General features: G+C 44.4%; 1 protein-coding gene across 8 annotated transcripts in view; it reads left to right on the forward strand.

The window, feature by feature from the left end:
• The first annotated feature begins 864 nt into the window (after positions 1-864).
• Positions 865-12,044, forward strand: part of ATP13A3 (ATPase 13A3) — an 81,022-nt gene continuing 69,842 nt past the window's right edge. For 4 of the 8 annotated variants that reach the window (XM_027108522.1, XM_027108530.1, XM_027108512.1 and 1 more), the window contains exons 1-2: positions 868-1,293; positions 2,069-2,112. The gene's annotated coding sequence lies outside the window, so the exon portion shown is untranslated. Of the gene's footprint in view, positions 1,294-1,314; positions 1,333-2,068; positions 2,113-12,044 lie in introns of those variants that run through there. The other 4 variants (XM_027108559.1, XM_027108577.1, XM_027108587.1 and 1 more) reach the window with 3 other exon arrangements.

Genomic DNA, 12,044 nt, shown 5'->3' on the forward strand with positions numbered 1-12,044 from the left:
ATAGCCGGGCCTTAAGGGCGCGGGCAAGGTAGTCTCACGGCCGACAGATGGCGGGAGCCCGAGGAGGCAGATGGCTGAGCGCGCTCCTCGCGCGAGTCACCGAAGGGACGTCGCGAAAACCAAACTCGCGATTTGTTCATCCGGCCGGGGCCCTTCTCCGAGATAAATCTTCTGCGGAGGGAAGTATTTAATTTGCATCCAGCGCTGTCGGAAGAAACTCCTTACCGCTGGAGGCGGTGTAGTGGGTACGTGGGAGCTTTCTCTTGGGTACGTCTTCCAGTCCTCAGCCCAAGGTCGGGCGAGCCTAGCAGGTTGTTAAATGCAATTTATAGTTTTTGGTTTGTTTTTGGAGGGGGGAGTCTGCTGTTAAGGAATGAAAGGTACCTGGATTGCGAGCCAGGATCTGACCTCCTCTCCATCATTCTAGTACAAGCTACCTCTGTGACCTTGACTCGGCGCAAGTTAAGCTAGGCCCTTCACTGCGACTCAGTTTCCCTGTTCATAAAATGGGGTTTTGGACTATGATCTGGTCTGCAGGGCCAGGATGGCAAATTCCACCTCCTCCCGCCAAAAAAATGAAGTCCTCCATTAGGAACATCCCCTCCCCAACAGCCGGCTCCTCCGTAGTGCCCTCCCTCACCCTTTTTTTTCTCCTCCTGCCTGGGGGGACGGGACCAAACGGGAGGAGGTGGGCGGGGCCGCCCCTCGCCCCGCCCACAACGCCCCTCCCCTCCCGACTTCCCCTCTGCGCCCCTCCGCCTTCGGCGCTGGATGAGGCAATCACGTGACCTCACATCCGGCTCGGGAGTCCCGAGCTCGCCGCGCGCGCTCCCCCGCAGCCCGCCGGCTCTCCCCGCAGCGTGATCCAGGCGCCACCGCGGAGGGGAGGGGGGGTTCGCTACGTCGGTGGCGGCGGAAGGCCGTTTCGGAGTGCAGAACGCCCCCCTCCCCTGCCTACCTCCCCCTGCTGCCCGCCCTTGTTCTCGCCCTGCTCCGGCTACACGCCGCCGCCGCGGGCGCAGAGGAGGAGAGCGCGGACGCTCCTGCGCCCGCCTCGGCCCGGGCCCCGCCGCGGCTCCTCCCTCCCCTCACCCCGAGCCGCAGCGTGCGGCGGCGGCGGCGCCTCGAGCTCGAGCGACCCGCGGCCGCCAGCGCCGGCCGAGGGCGATGGGGCTGGGCTGAGGCGAGGCGGCGGCGGCGGCGGCGGCGGCGACAGCGGTGGGCCCCGGCCCTGCGCGGCCTCTCGGCTGCTCCGGCCGGGAGGCCGCCGAGGAGACGGCGCGGCGGTGCCGGGTGAGTGGCCCCAGCTTCCCCGAGGCGTCGGAGGGCTGGGTGAGCAGGGCGTGGAGCCGGTGGGAGGTTGGAGGAGGTGAATGGTATTGTCGGGGGTGGCGGGTACCAGGTGAGCTCGTGGTCGGCCTCCTCGAGCCGGAATTGGGCATCACTTCTCGGGGAAGGTGTGTGTGGGGTGGGGAGAGTAGCGTTAAGACTGCGGAATGTCTGTCTGGGACAGGTGAGGCGCGGAGGAGGGCACCACGTTGTGGGTGTGAAGGCCTGGTTGGGACACGCCGCTTGGGGGGAAGGCGAGTGTGTTGGGTTTGAGAGTGAGATGGTGGTCCAGCCCTTTCAGAAAGTACGGGAGATGGTGAGATCGAAGGTAGGGGTATTGGCAGGGCGCTTGATGGGTTTGTGCGGGTGCTGACTGAGGAATCTTCATTTTGTCCTTAGCCACGGAGTAGTGGAGCTCCTGGCCAGTCACCGCATTAAGCTAAGTGAGGCCCAGAGAGGAAAAGTGACTTATGACTTGCTTAAGGCCTCTCACTTTGACTCTAGAAAAACCCGGGGCCCTTTCTCCAGTACCTCCATGGCCGCTCTCTTTAGAGCCTTTCCTTCTCCCCACATCATTCGCAAAGTTAGGTTCTGGTGGATATGTGACCTCTTTTTTTTTTGCGGGGGGCGGGAGGAGGGGGAGCGGAGGGAATCTGACTGGGGATTGACAGTAGTAATTCAGAGCTTCCCAGTTTGGAAAGCTTTTGTGACAGGTGTTTATCATTTCCTCTTCCCACAGATCTGACAGAAACATCCTTAGATCTTGGTGTCTGGACATAGGAGGTATGAATCACTCAGATAATTAACTACTTTTTCATCAGTGTTTTAGAGCTGTATTGAATGGTTACATTAGTGCAAAATGAATGGGTATGGAGTTGTAAACCTAGAAACAGAAACCTATGTTTCCTACATGATTCCAAACGAAATGAGTAGAACGTTTATGTATGTAATGACTATTTTAGATCTATGAATCAGGAAGTTAGAATTTTTCAAAAATCTAAGAAATGCAGGGACGTTTAAGATAATTGCAAAATGAATACTTTTCTAAAGACTTTGTTGCTAAAGTGAAGGTGTTCTGATTTGATTGTCTTTTGAAGGGCGATTACTTAGTTAAAAATGCTCTACCGGGCTTCCCTGGTGGCGCAGTGGTTGAGAGTACGCCTGCCGATGCAGGGGACACGGGTTCGTGCCCTGGTCCGGGAAGATCCCACATGCTGTGGAGCAGCTGGGCCCGTGAGCTGTGGCCGCTGAGCCTACGCTCCTCAACAGGAGAGGCCACAACAGTGAGAGGCCCGCGTACCACAGAAAAAAAAAAAAAAAAAGCTCTACCTTTGCTTAGAATTCAGCCTTTTAGTACCAAGGCACATTTATTAATTTTGTTTCACTGGAATATATGTGGTATTCTTTTCTTAGGAGGATTGTTGCTTTGCTGAATAGGCTACAGTTGCCAAAATAAACGTATGCGGGCATCCCATTCTGGTTTAGCGACCCTTTTTAAAGGCAAGTCAGTTCCTGGAAGTTGCTTGAAATAGTAAGCCTATTATTAATAATTGTTAAGAAAGTTTACTTTTGCTGCTATCCTTGTTTTTGCATTATCCACCATTAAAGCAGATGAGGATGAGACGGCTAAGTGAGATTTTTGAACATTATTAGAACAGCAAAGCCTGTTTTTGGTCAGGGGATTGGATAGGAAGAACGTTGACATTGGTTGGTTGCGTTATTTCCGAAGTAGTACAATTACAAAAAAATAAAACTATTAAGTAGCAATAAAGTTGACAGGCTTCACTTTGACTCTGTGTTCAAATTATGTCGTAAGAGGGCAGAGTTCTTCGTCCAGGCTGACCAGGAAGCTTTATTTGGGGTAGCTTTGGTTGTTAAAGTTTTAATTTACAACTGATTTGAGATAAATAGGATAAATTCCTATATAGATAGGAAAATAGTTTCACAGTAGTTAAAACAAAACTCTATAACCTGAATGTCTAAATAGTATTTTCTGATGAGTTTTCTACTTGGTTCTGCTTATTAGTTATTGGAGCTAAAATCCTTCTGTTGGTTTAGTTAGCCCTAAATAGTTATTTCATTTAGGTAACATCAGTTTCCCATCTGTTGTATTTCGAGTATGGATTCTCATGTGGATAATAATGTGTGTTTGCTGCTACAGAATATTGTAGTAGAAGAAGCATGAACTTGGGAATCAGACCTGAGTTTGATCTGACTTTCTTAACTAGCTATTGACTTTGACCAGTGCTGATAGTTATTGAGTAAGCTTACTGTATACTATGCTTTGAATTAAACATGATGTGAATTGTCTCATTTAAACCCCATTTTACAGATGGGGAAACTGAGGTTCAGAGATGTTAAGTTGCTGAAAGTCACATGCAGCTAATCCGGTAAACCTAGAAATAGAAACCTCTATGTCACATACAGTAACAGAGCTAGGATTCTGGCTGTGTTGAAAGTCCCTTATACTGTTGCTTAACTTCCCTGTTCTGCTTTTTCTTTCTTTCTTTTTTTTTAATTAACAAAGGAGAATACTAGTACTTACGTCAGAGAGTTTTGAGGATTAGCTGAGAGCATATGTAAAGAAAGGAGCACTCTTCCTGGCACATAGTAAATATTCCTTTCCCCCTTCCATTCCATATACTGAATCAGGGCTGTGCTTGTTTAGCATGCTGGTTTTGTAACCACTGTGAATATAAGGTTTTAAATGTGAATATACTTTATTGCTGAAATGGATAGCAGTCCTAGGAAGTGGGCAATGATGAATGATAATGGGGCATGCTGTGGAGTTTTGTCTTTAGTTTTTGTATTTTTTCCCACTGGTCTAGGTGATGGTGGAAATAGGAACTTCATGCTTGTGAATGACAATGAGGTGGTGGTTGTAGTTTCTAAAATCTTAGAAGACAGAAGTAGAATTTCAAAATGATATTGATTACTTGGTTCATCTAAAGCTGGCTTTTGTTCACTGGTATACTGGGTAACCTAAGCAGGGGACCTTGTGAACAGACCCTAAGTTGAATAGGAGTTAGCAGCTTATCACTGACTGGACAACATTCTTAAAACAACTCACAGTGGTATGCTAAAGGAAGATAATCTAGTGTCTGATGTCTACCTGGTACATAACCAGAAGGTTTGTTCCAGTGATGGAATGTGTTCTGAATGTGCTGTATAGCTCATCTGGTTAAATCTGGATCTAAGAGTTAGCTGATGGGATTTAGTCTTTGGTTTTAGAACATAGTTTTTCTGTGTGAAATGAAGCCAACTGGCCTGTTGGAGAGAGTAAATCTGTAGTCATCAAAACCGTATTCTAATTAACCCACTTAACTAGTCCAGGTAACAAGCAAGAAGCAAGGAAATTATCATTACAGTCTTACTTGAATGTTGTTGATCTTCATATTTTGAGAGTAGAGAAATGAGAGAGGATTAGGATTGGGCTACATATTTTAAGATTTAGGTTAAAAAGTAAAAGGTTCTAGGCTTATTTAATCTGGAGAAAAGTATGTATCAATTACAAGGTAGAATGTCCTGAAGTTAATGGTAACTAGTAATTATAAAAATTGAGTTAAAAACATTAAAAACATATTAGATTAAAAATAGAGGTAATGTGAAATGTTATGAATAAATGGTAACTGGAAAAAACGATCACTGTTATAATGGTGAGTTGAAAATGATTTTTTGGTCCTCAGTAAGAAGGGAGAAAAGTGGAATGAAGGAAAGGGAGAGTTGTCCAAATAATCAAATATCTGAGACAGAGGAAAGTTGAGGATGAGGATTGCTGAAGAGTTTCCAGAGAGCTATCCCAACACCAGGCCTCATAATATCTTCAACCCACAGGCTTGTATTGGGGCCTTTGCTAGGTCTGAGATTGTAAAATATTAACTCAAATAGCAAACTTTGAGACTGTCCAAATTAAAAAAGGACTTATGTACCTTATGTATGTGTCGCCCCAAGGGAAGGGTCCACATAGATTTATGAAAATGGAGCTTCTCAGAGGCACGTATCTTTGAAGTTACAGGTGAAAATGCATCTTTTATCTTATCTATCACCAAAGGCCACTAATGCTAGTATGAGCTGGGAATGCAGGAAGAAATTAGTACCCTGTGTTTGAAGTCTGTTTTTTTGTATGTAAGATGGGGTGAATGAAGTGAGTTGTAATTAATCTTTTTTTTTTTGTAATTAATCTCTTAATCAAAATTTCTCTCTTGTTGACTCTTTCACTTACTCGCTGTGGATCTTGCTTTTAAATAACCCGTTGAGGGAATTCCCTGGAGGTCCAGTGGTTAGGACTCTGAGCTTCCACTGCCCGGGGCCCGGGTTCGATCCCTGGTCGGGGAACTAAGATCCCACAAGCAGCACAGCGTGGCCAAAAAAATATATATATATCCAATGACACTCAGATACTAGTTAGATTAGAAGCATAATTTCCAGGAAAGGTGAGTTAACTGTAAAGTAGAATTTCTTGATTACATGATGTGGAACACGCTGATATCTATATAATCTTTCTCAGAAATTATTAATAAAATTTATTTATATCTGTTGTTGGGTGATGAGGTGAAAGACAGGTCTGCCTCAGTGATAGCAAGCTAGATTAATTGACTGCTATTTTTTGTTGTTTTTTAATTTTTTCACAAAGGAGTTTATGAGTTGGACATTGAAATAAGGAGGTATGAGATTGGAAAATAATAATGCTGAGTGGTTGTAGGTTATTTAGACTAGCCCCTTCTTTTTATAGAAAAGGAAACTGATGTCTGGAGAGGTAAGTGACAGCATGTTGGTAAAGGAGAAGCTTTCTATTAAGTTGGGTGTTCTTTTCACCCTTGTCTTTAGTTTGTACTCTGTAGTAATGGCATATCTCAAAACTCAATGTATGTTTTGTGGGGTGTTTTTTTTTTTTCTTATTGAGAACCAACTTTAAAGGATTGATTTTGATCACTTGACAGACTTCTATTACATTTTTAGTTTATTTTAAAATAAGTCATGGAACAGCTCCCACATGTGTCTAGCATGGCTTCTTTACAGCATTCCTATTGCTCTCTTTTTCCTATTTGTAAAGTAGGATGAAAAATATGTTAGTAACTTACTTTGATATATAAAAGACAAGTATTTTGGTTCCTAATTCTTTCTGATCTAAACAGCTGAGTAAAATGAAATCCCCTTTTATGTAGGGGCTTTGGGCCTACATTCTCATTTAAGATAAAAATCCTGTGAAGTCAAAATTACCCATGAAAAAGTCATTTAGGAAGGCACCAGTTTGAAAACTGGTTAACTGAGATATGGTTTTTCAATTCTCACAGCTAGTTTTTTCTTCAGCTATTAGTATAGGTCACTTTTTTCTGGAATCATAATTGGTTATGTGCTTTGGATTGACCAAGGAACACCAGATTTAGTCTCCGTTGCATGCTCACTCTGGGACAAGGATGTGAGGGCAAGCGTCCTGCTGCCATTATTTAGAGTATTTTTCTCTCTTGTTTTTCTTTTTTCTTGCAGCACAGATAGTTGAATTGTAATTAAATCCATATGTGATGTGATTCCACAGTGTGAATAATGGAGAAAGAAATTAGGTGTTTAGGAAAATCTGCTATTTCCCTAGGGTTATACTGGGTGTTTTATACCACACAAAAAACCTAGTATAATTAAAGGGCTAAGTAATAAAGTTGGGATTATTGGGGCACTGTTGGTACTTTTTATAATTCTAGATGGATATTCAGCTACTATCAGTGTTTTTTGTTTTTGTTTGTTTTGTTTTTTTTGTTTTGGCTGTGTTGTATCTTTGTTGCTGCTCCCCGGCTCTCTCTAGTTGCCGCGAGTGGGGGCTATTCTTTGTTGCGGTGCGCAGGCTTCTCATTGCAGTGGCTTCTCTTGTTGTGGAGCACGGGCTCTAGGCGCGCGGGCTTCAGTAGTTGTGGCACATGGGCTTAGTTGCTTCGTGACATGTGGGATCTTCCTGGGCCAGGGCTCGAACCCGTGTCCCCTGTATTGGCAGGTGGATTCTTAACCACTACGCCACCAGGGAAGCCCTGACTATCAGTGTTTTTAAGAGTTAATGTCTCCTTACTGCTAGCAAGATTTGCCTTATTTAAAAACAACTCTGTAAGTTGTTAATGCTTTCCATGAAATTTAAAGTATTTGAACTTAAATATCACTCTGGGGATAGCACAGTAAGAAAACACCAGTCGTTAAAGAAATGTTATGGTGACTAAAGATTTAACAGTCCTATGCCCTGGGAGAGGGCATGTGTATTGGTTAAAATGTGGCCTCAGAGCCATATACAAGTGATTTTGAATTCTAGCCTCATCACTTACTAGCTCTGTAGTCCCTTAACCCTATTTAGCTTCTTCATTGGCTGAATGGAGGTAATAAAACATAGAGAATTGTGAGGATAAGAGGCTCAGTAATTGGTAAATTACTATTATTTATTAGTTTAATAACATTTAACATATTCAAAACAAGTCATACTCCTGTGTGTATCTGTGTGTCGTGAGAGAGTGTGTGTGTGGGTTGTGATTGAGGATTGCTTTTTCTCAACTGGAGCAGCAGGCAATAATGACATACTGTTTAATTCCGGCTTTTATAGCAAAAATACCATGATTTTGCATCTTTGGTAGTGACATCCTATAAAGCTCAAGATGTTAATTTCATGGGTCTGTAATGTACATTTGATGTATATTTTTATCTTGATGTTTCTGGGTGTGTTTGCAGTCTCTTTTTCCCCCATCCTCTGTGTTAATGTTACCTGTTGTCTCTCTCCCTGGCTGCATTATAAAATTTAAAAATATGTTTATTTAATAGGATTTTATGTTTCCTTTTTTTTTTTTTTTTTTTTTTGCGGTATGCGGGCCTCTCACTGTTGTTGCCTCTCCCGTTGCGGAGCATGGGCTCCGGACGCGCAGGGTCAGCGGCCATGGCTCACGGGCCCAGCCGCTCCGCGGCATGTGGGATCTTCCCAGACCGGGGCACAAACCCGTGTCCCCTGCATTGGCAGGCAGACTCTCAACCACTGCGCCACCAGGGAAGCCCTATTTTCCCTTATTTTCATTTAGAAATTCTGGTTAGTGAAATGTGTCTACATCTTTTCTTTAAAAAGAAGTCTTGAAATTTTGTTTTACTTCTCTGGCCTTTGGATTGATTAGATGTAGTCACTGGTTCTTTGTAGACCAAATATTTTTTCCTTATTGTTTTCCCAAGCACCTGAGATGGAGTTCTTACTTACATGCTAATTATCCTAATATAATTCAGTTTACTAAGTGAAATGTAAAGTACTGCAGGCAAGTAACCTGAGTAGTACTTAATTATTTGAAACACTAGTCTAGCAAATTGTTAGTTAAAATAGATTTTTATTCCATGGGTCCTATATAAAAATATACTTTTTATAGTTATCACCACTGTCTTAGAGTTAGTTGTTGAATAATTTTGAGCTAATCTACAGTTGTTTTCTGTTCAGTTTTTGGTGAGAAGAGTAGAAAAACTGCTTAATTTTGTCAGGTTCAAGAGCATCTTAATGTGTGTTTTCTCAAAATCCTTTCTAATCTCTGGTGCAGCCCATACCTTTCCCCATGTTACTTTAAAAGTTGTGCCAATTACCAATTGTTGTAGTGCGTAAGAGTTGTGAGTTTTATAGGCAGTAAGGAAGGAGGCTGGGTTAGGGCCACTTAGTTGAGCCCTAAGATTGTGTTGGCACATCTAACTATTGGATACTTTTTTAGTTCCTGTCTGTGCCAAGCACAGGGCTAGATGCTGGGTATATGTTGATGAGTGAGTTCTGCCTTCTTGGAGGTAAACAGTCTAGCAAGGGAACACAGAACTGCTGCTTTGCACACCATTCACATTGTATTCTTTGGGAATGTGGCCTCTTGGCACGTCCTTGGGTCTCTTTCAGTTGAGAAAAGTTCAGAATCTCCATCACGTACAAGTTAATCCATATCTTTATCAAACAAGGTCTTTCATCATAACTTGATTCTGTTCCATCTTTTTTAGCTCCATTTTCAGCCATTCCCCAGAGGCCATCCTGTGCTCCAGCTAGTTCAAGTAACTTGTATTCCTAACATTTTCTGGGATTTCTCACCTTAGCACTTCTGCATATGGTAATTCCTCTACTTGGATTCCATCTCTCTCTTATTTCCCCTTTTTACTGCTTGTTTGCTTGATGAACTTCACACCCGTCAGGTCTTAGATCAAGGGAGAGTTCTTCTCTGAAGACTCTTTTGTCCCTTGCCTGCCTCTTCCTCCCTCCCTGTGCCTCTCCGTGCTCCCAATGCTCGCATGATACTTACTTTACTGCAGTGTGCAACCGCTTTGATAGGTTTGTTTACTTGTCTAGCCTAGGTTTGGCTTCTTGAGGTTAGAAATTTAATCTTTGTAATCTCCAACATTTAGCACGTACTTGGCACGTGTAGACAATGACATTGTAACAAATGATTTTTTATGAAATAGGAAGTAGTGATAAACCATACTGATTCTTTCTAGAATGCTAATTTAATAATTACAGATTTATTTTGAAATATTAAGGGTACTTGGGCAACATCTTGGTTTTCTCAATTAATTTGCCTTTTCCTAAATCAAACAATGGTCTAGGGTTGGATTTTAAGATATTACTTGGTTAGAATAGAGGCATTGGTTTTTTTGTTTTGTTTTTTTGTTTGTTTGTTTTTGCGGTACGAGGGCCTCTCACTGTTGTGGCTTCTCCCGTTGCGGAGGCTCCGGATGCGCAGGCTCAGCGGCCATGGCTCACGGGCCCAGCCACTCCGCGGCATGTGGGATCTTCCCGTACCGGGGCACAAACCTGTGTCCCCTGCATCAGCAGGTGGACTCTCAACCACTGTGCCACCAGGGAAGCCCTAGAGGCACTGTTTTAAGTTCATCGGTGACCGTGTTGGTGAGACTTTCTGTCCATAATAATGAAAAACTGACCGTCACTGGTCTCTAAAGCAAATAAAACTTTTCAACCCAAAAAGAATGGGTGATCCGTAGGATTGCCATAGCACCAGCTCCATCTGTCTCTGCTAGTAGTGCCCACTGCTGCTCCTGGGAAGCAGGGAGACTCAGTCAGGAGGACTCCCAGATTTTTATGGGCCAGCCTCTCTGAGTGGTAGAACTGTAATGCCCACTCCCTGTATCTCCTTCATGCTTAAAGAAAAAATATTTTGGGGACGTCCCTGGCTGTCCAGTGGTTAGGACTCCACGCTTCCACTGCAGGGGGGCACGGGTTCAACCCCTGGTCAGGGAACTAAGATCCTGCATGCTTCATGGTGCAGCCCAAAATAAATAAGTAACTAAATAAATTGTTGCCTAGAGATTCATCTTGGATTTGCCAGCTTTGAGAAGCTGTAACCCATTTATGTATTAACTTCTGAACAGAATAACTCTTGATGAACTGGACGAGGAAGTAGTTGATACTGATGAGCATAGTCTTGTGGCGGCGGTTGTATAGAGTTAGGTGAGGTCACTAAGGACCTGGGGAGAGGGTATTGGGAGAGTCAGGAAGGCGAAAGGGGCATAAGGATGAGATGTGGGAGTGGGGCAAAAACAAAATTTACTTTGTTGTGAAATTTTGCCCAGAAAAAGGAAAGATTTTACCCCTTCCTCACACTCACCTCCTGTCTTGCCCTGTCTGATTCAGTCAGCTATGTTGCTGGGTGCTGGCCTGCTTCCCAACTTTAAGTCTGTAAGCCCAATATTGTGAGACAAGTGCTGACTGCTCTGACACGTGTAGAGGAGGGACAGAGGTGGGACAAGTCTGCTGCGGGGTGGAAGGGACAATCAAAGCTTAGTAGAGAAAATAACTGACCAGGGGCTGGAAGGACTCGCAGGAGCTCTTCAGCCAGCCTAAATTAGGGAACGGCATTCTTAGCAGAAGGAACGATGTATGTAAAAGAATGGAATCAGGAATCAGTAGGGCTCTTTGAGGAACTGCAAGTTGTGTTCTGTATAGATGGGATGTAAGGTTTGTAGGAGGTGAATAATAACCTTTGATGAATGGAAGGTGGTGTTGACAACTAGGCAGGGCCAGGTTCTGAAGGATTTTATGTCTCCCAGTTAGTTGTGACTTTGTCCTTGGAGCCCAGTTGGGTCTCTCTTTTGCACCAGTTTCCCATGGTAGGCAAACACATAATAGTATCGTGTGTTGTAAGACTTTCCAAAGTCTTGCTGGTAAGAGGGCTACTTAACTTTGTTTAATGCAGTACTTTTCTTCAATTTATATGAGCAGTCAATGCCTTTAAAATTTTTTTTTTTTTTTTTTTCAGTACACGGGCCTCTCACTGTTGTGGCCTCTCCCGTTGCGGAGCACAGGCTCCGGACGCGCAGGCTCAGCGGCCATGGCTCACGGGTCCAGCCGCTCCGCGGCATCTGGGATCCTCCCGGACCGGGGCACGAACCCGTGACCCCTGCATTGGCAGGCGGACTCTCAACCACTGCGCCACCAGGGAAGCCCCTAAAATTTTTTTATTTTGGTGCTTCCCTGGTGACGCAGTGGTTGGGAGTCCGCCTGCTGATGCAGGGGACGCGGGTTCGTGCCCCGGTCCGGGAGAATCCCACGTGCTGCGAAGCGGCTGGGCTCGTGAGCCATGGCTGCTGGGCCTGCACGTCTGGGGCCTGTGCTCCGCAGCGGGAGAGGCCACGGCGGTGAGAGGCCCACGTACCGCCAAAAAAAAAAATTATTTTGGAGGGACTTGTACCAGTTGGGAAATGATGCTACAGACAATAGGAAGCCCTTGAAA

The sequence above is a fragment of the Aethalodelphis obliquidens genome, unplaced genomic scaffold (assembly GCF_003676395.1).
Source record: "Aethalodelphis obliquidens isolate GAN/ISIS:26980383/991018 unplaced genomic scaffold, ASM367639v1 scaffold1, whole genome shotgun sequence".
Classification (NCBI taxonomy): Eukaryota; Metazoa; Chordata; class Mammalia; order Artiodactyla; family Delphinidae; genus Aethalodelphis; species Aethalodelphis obliquidens.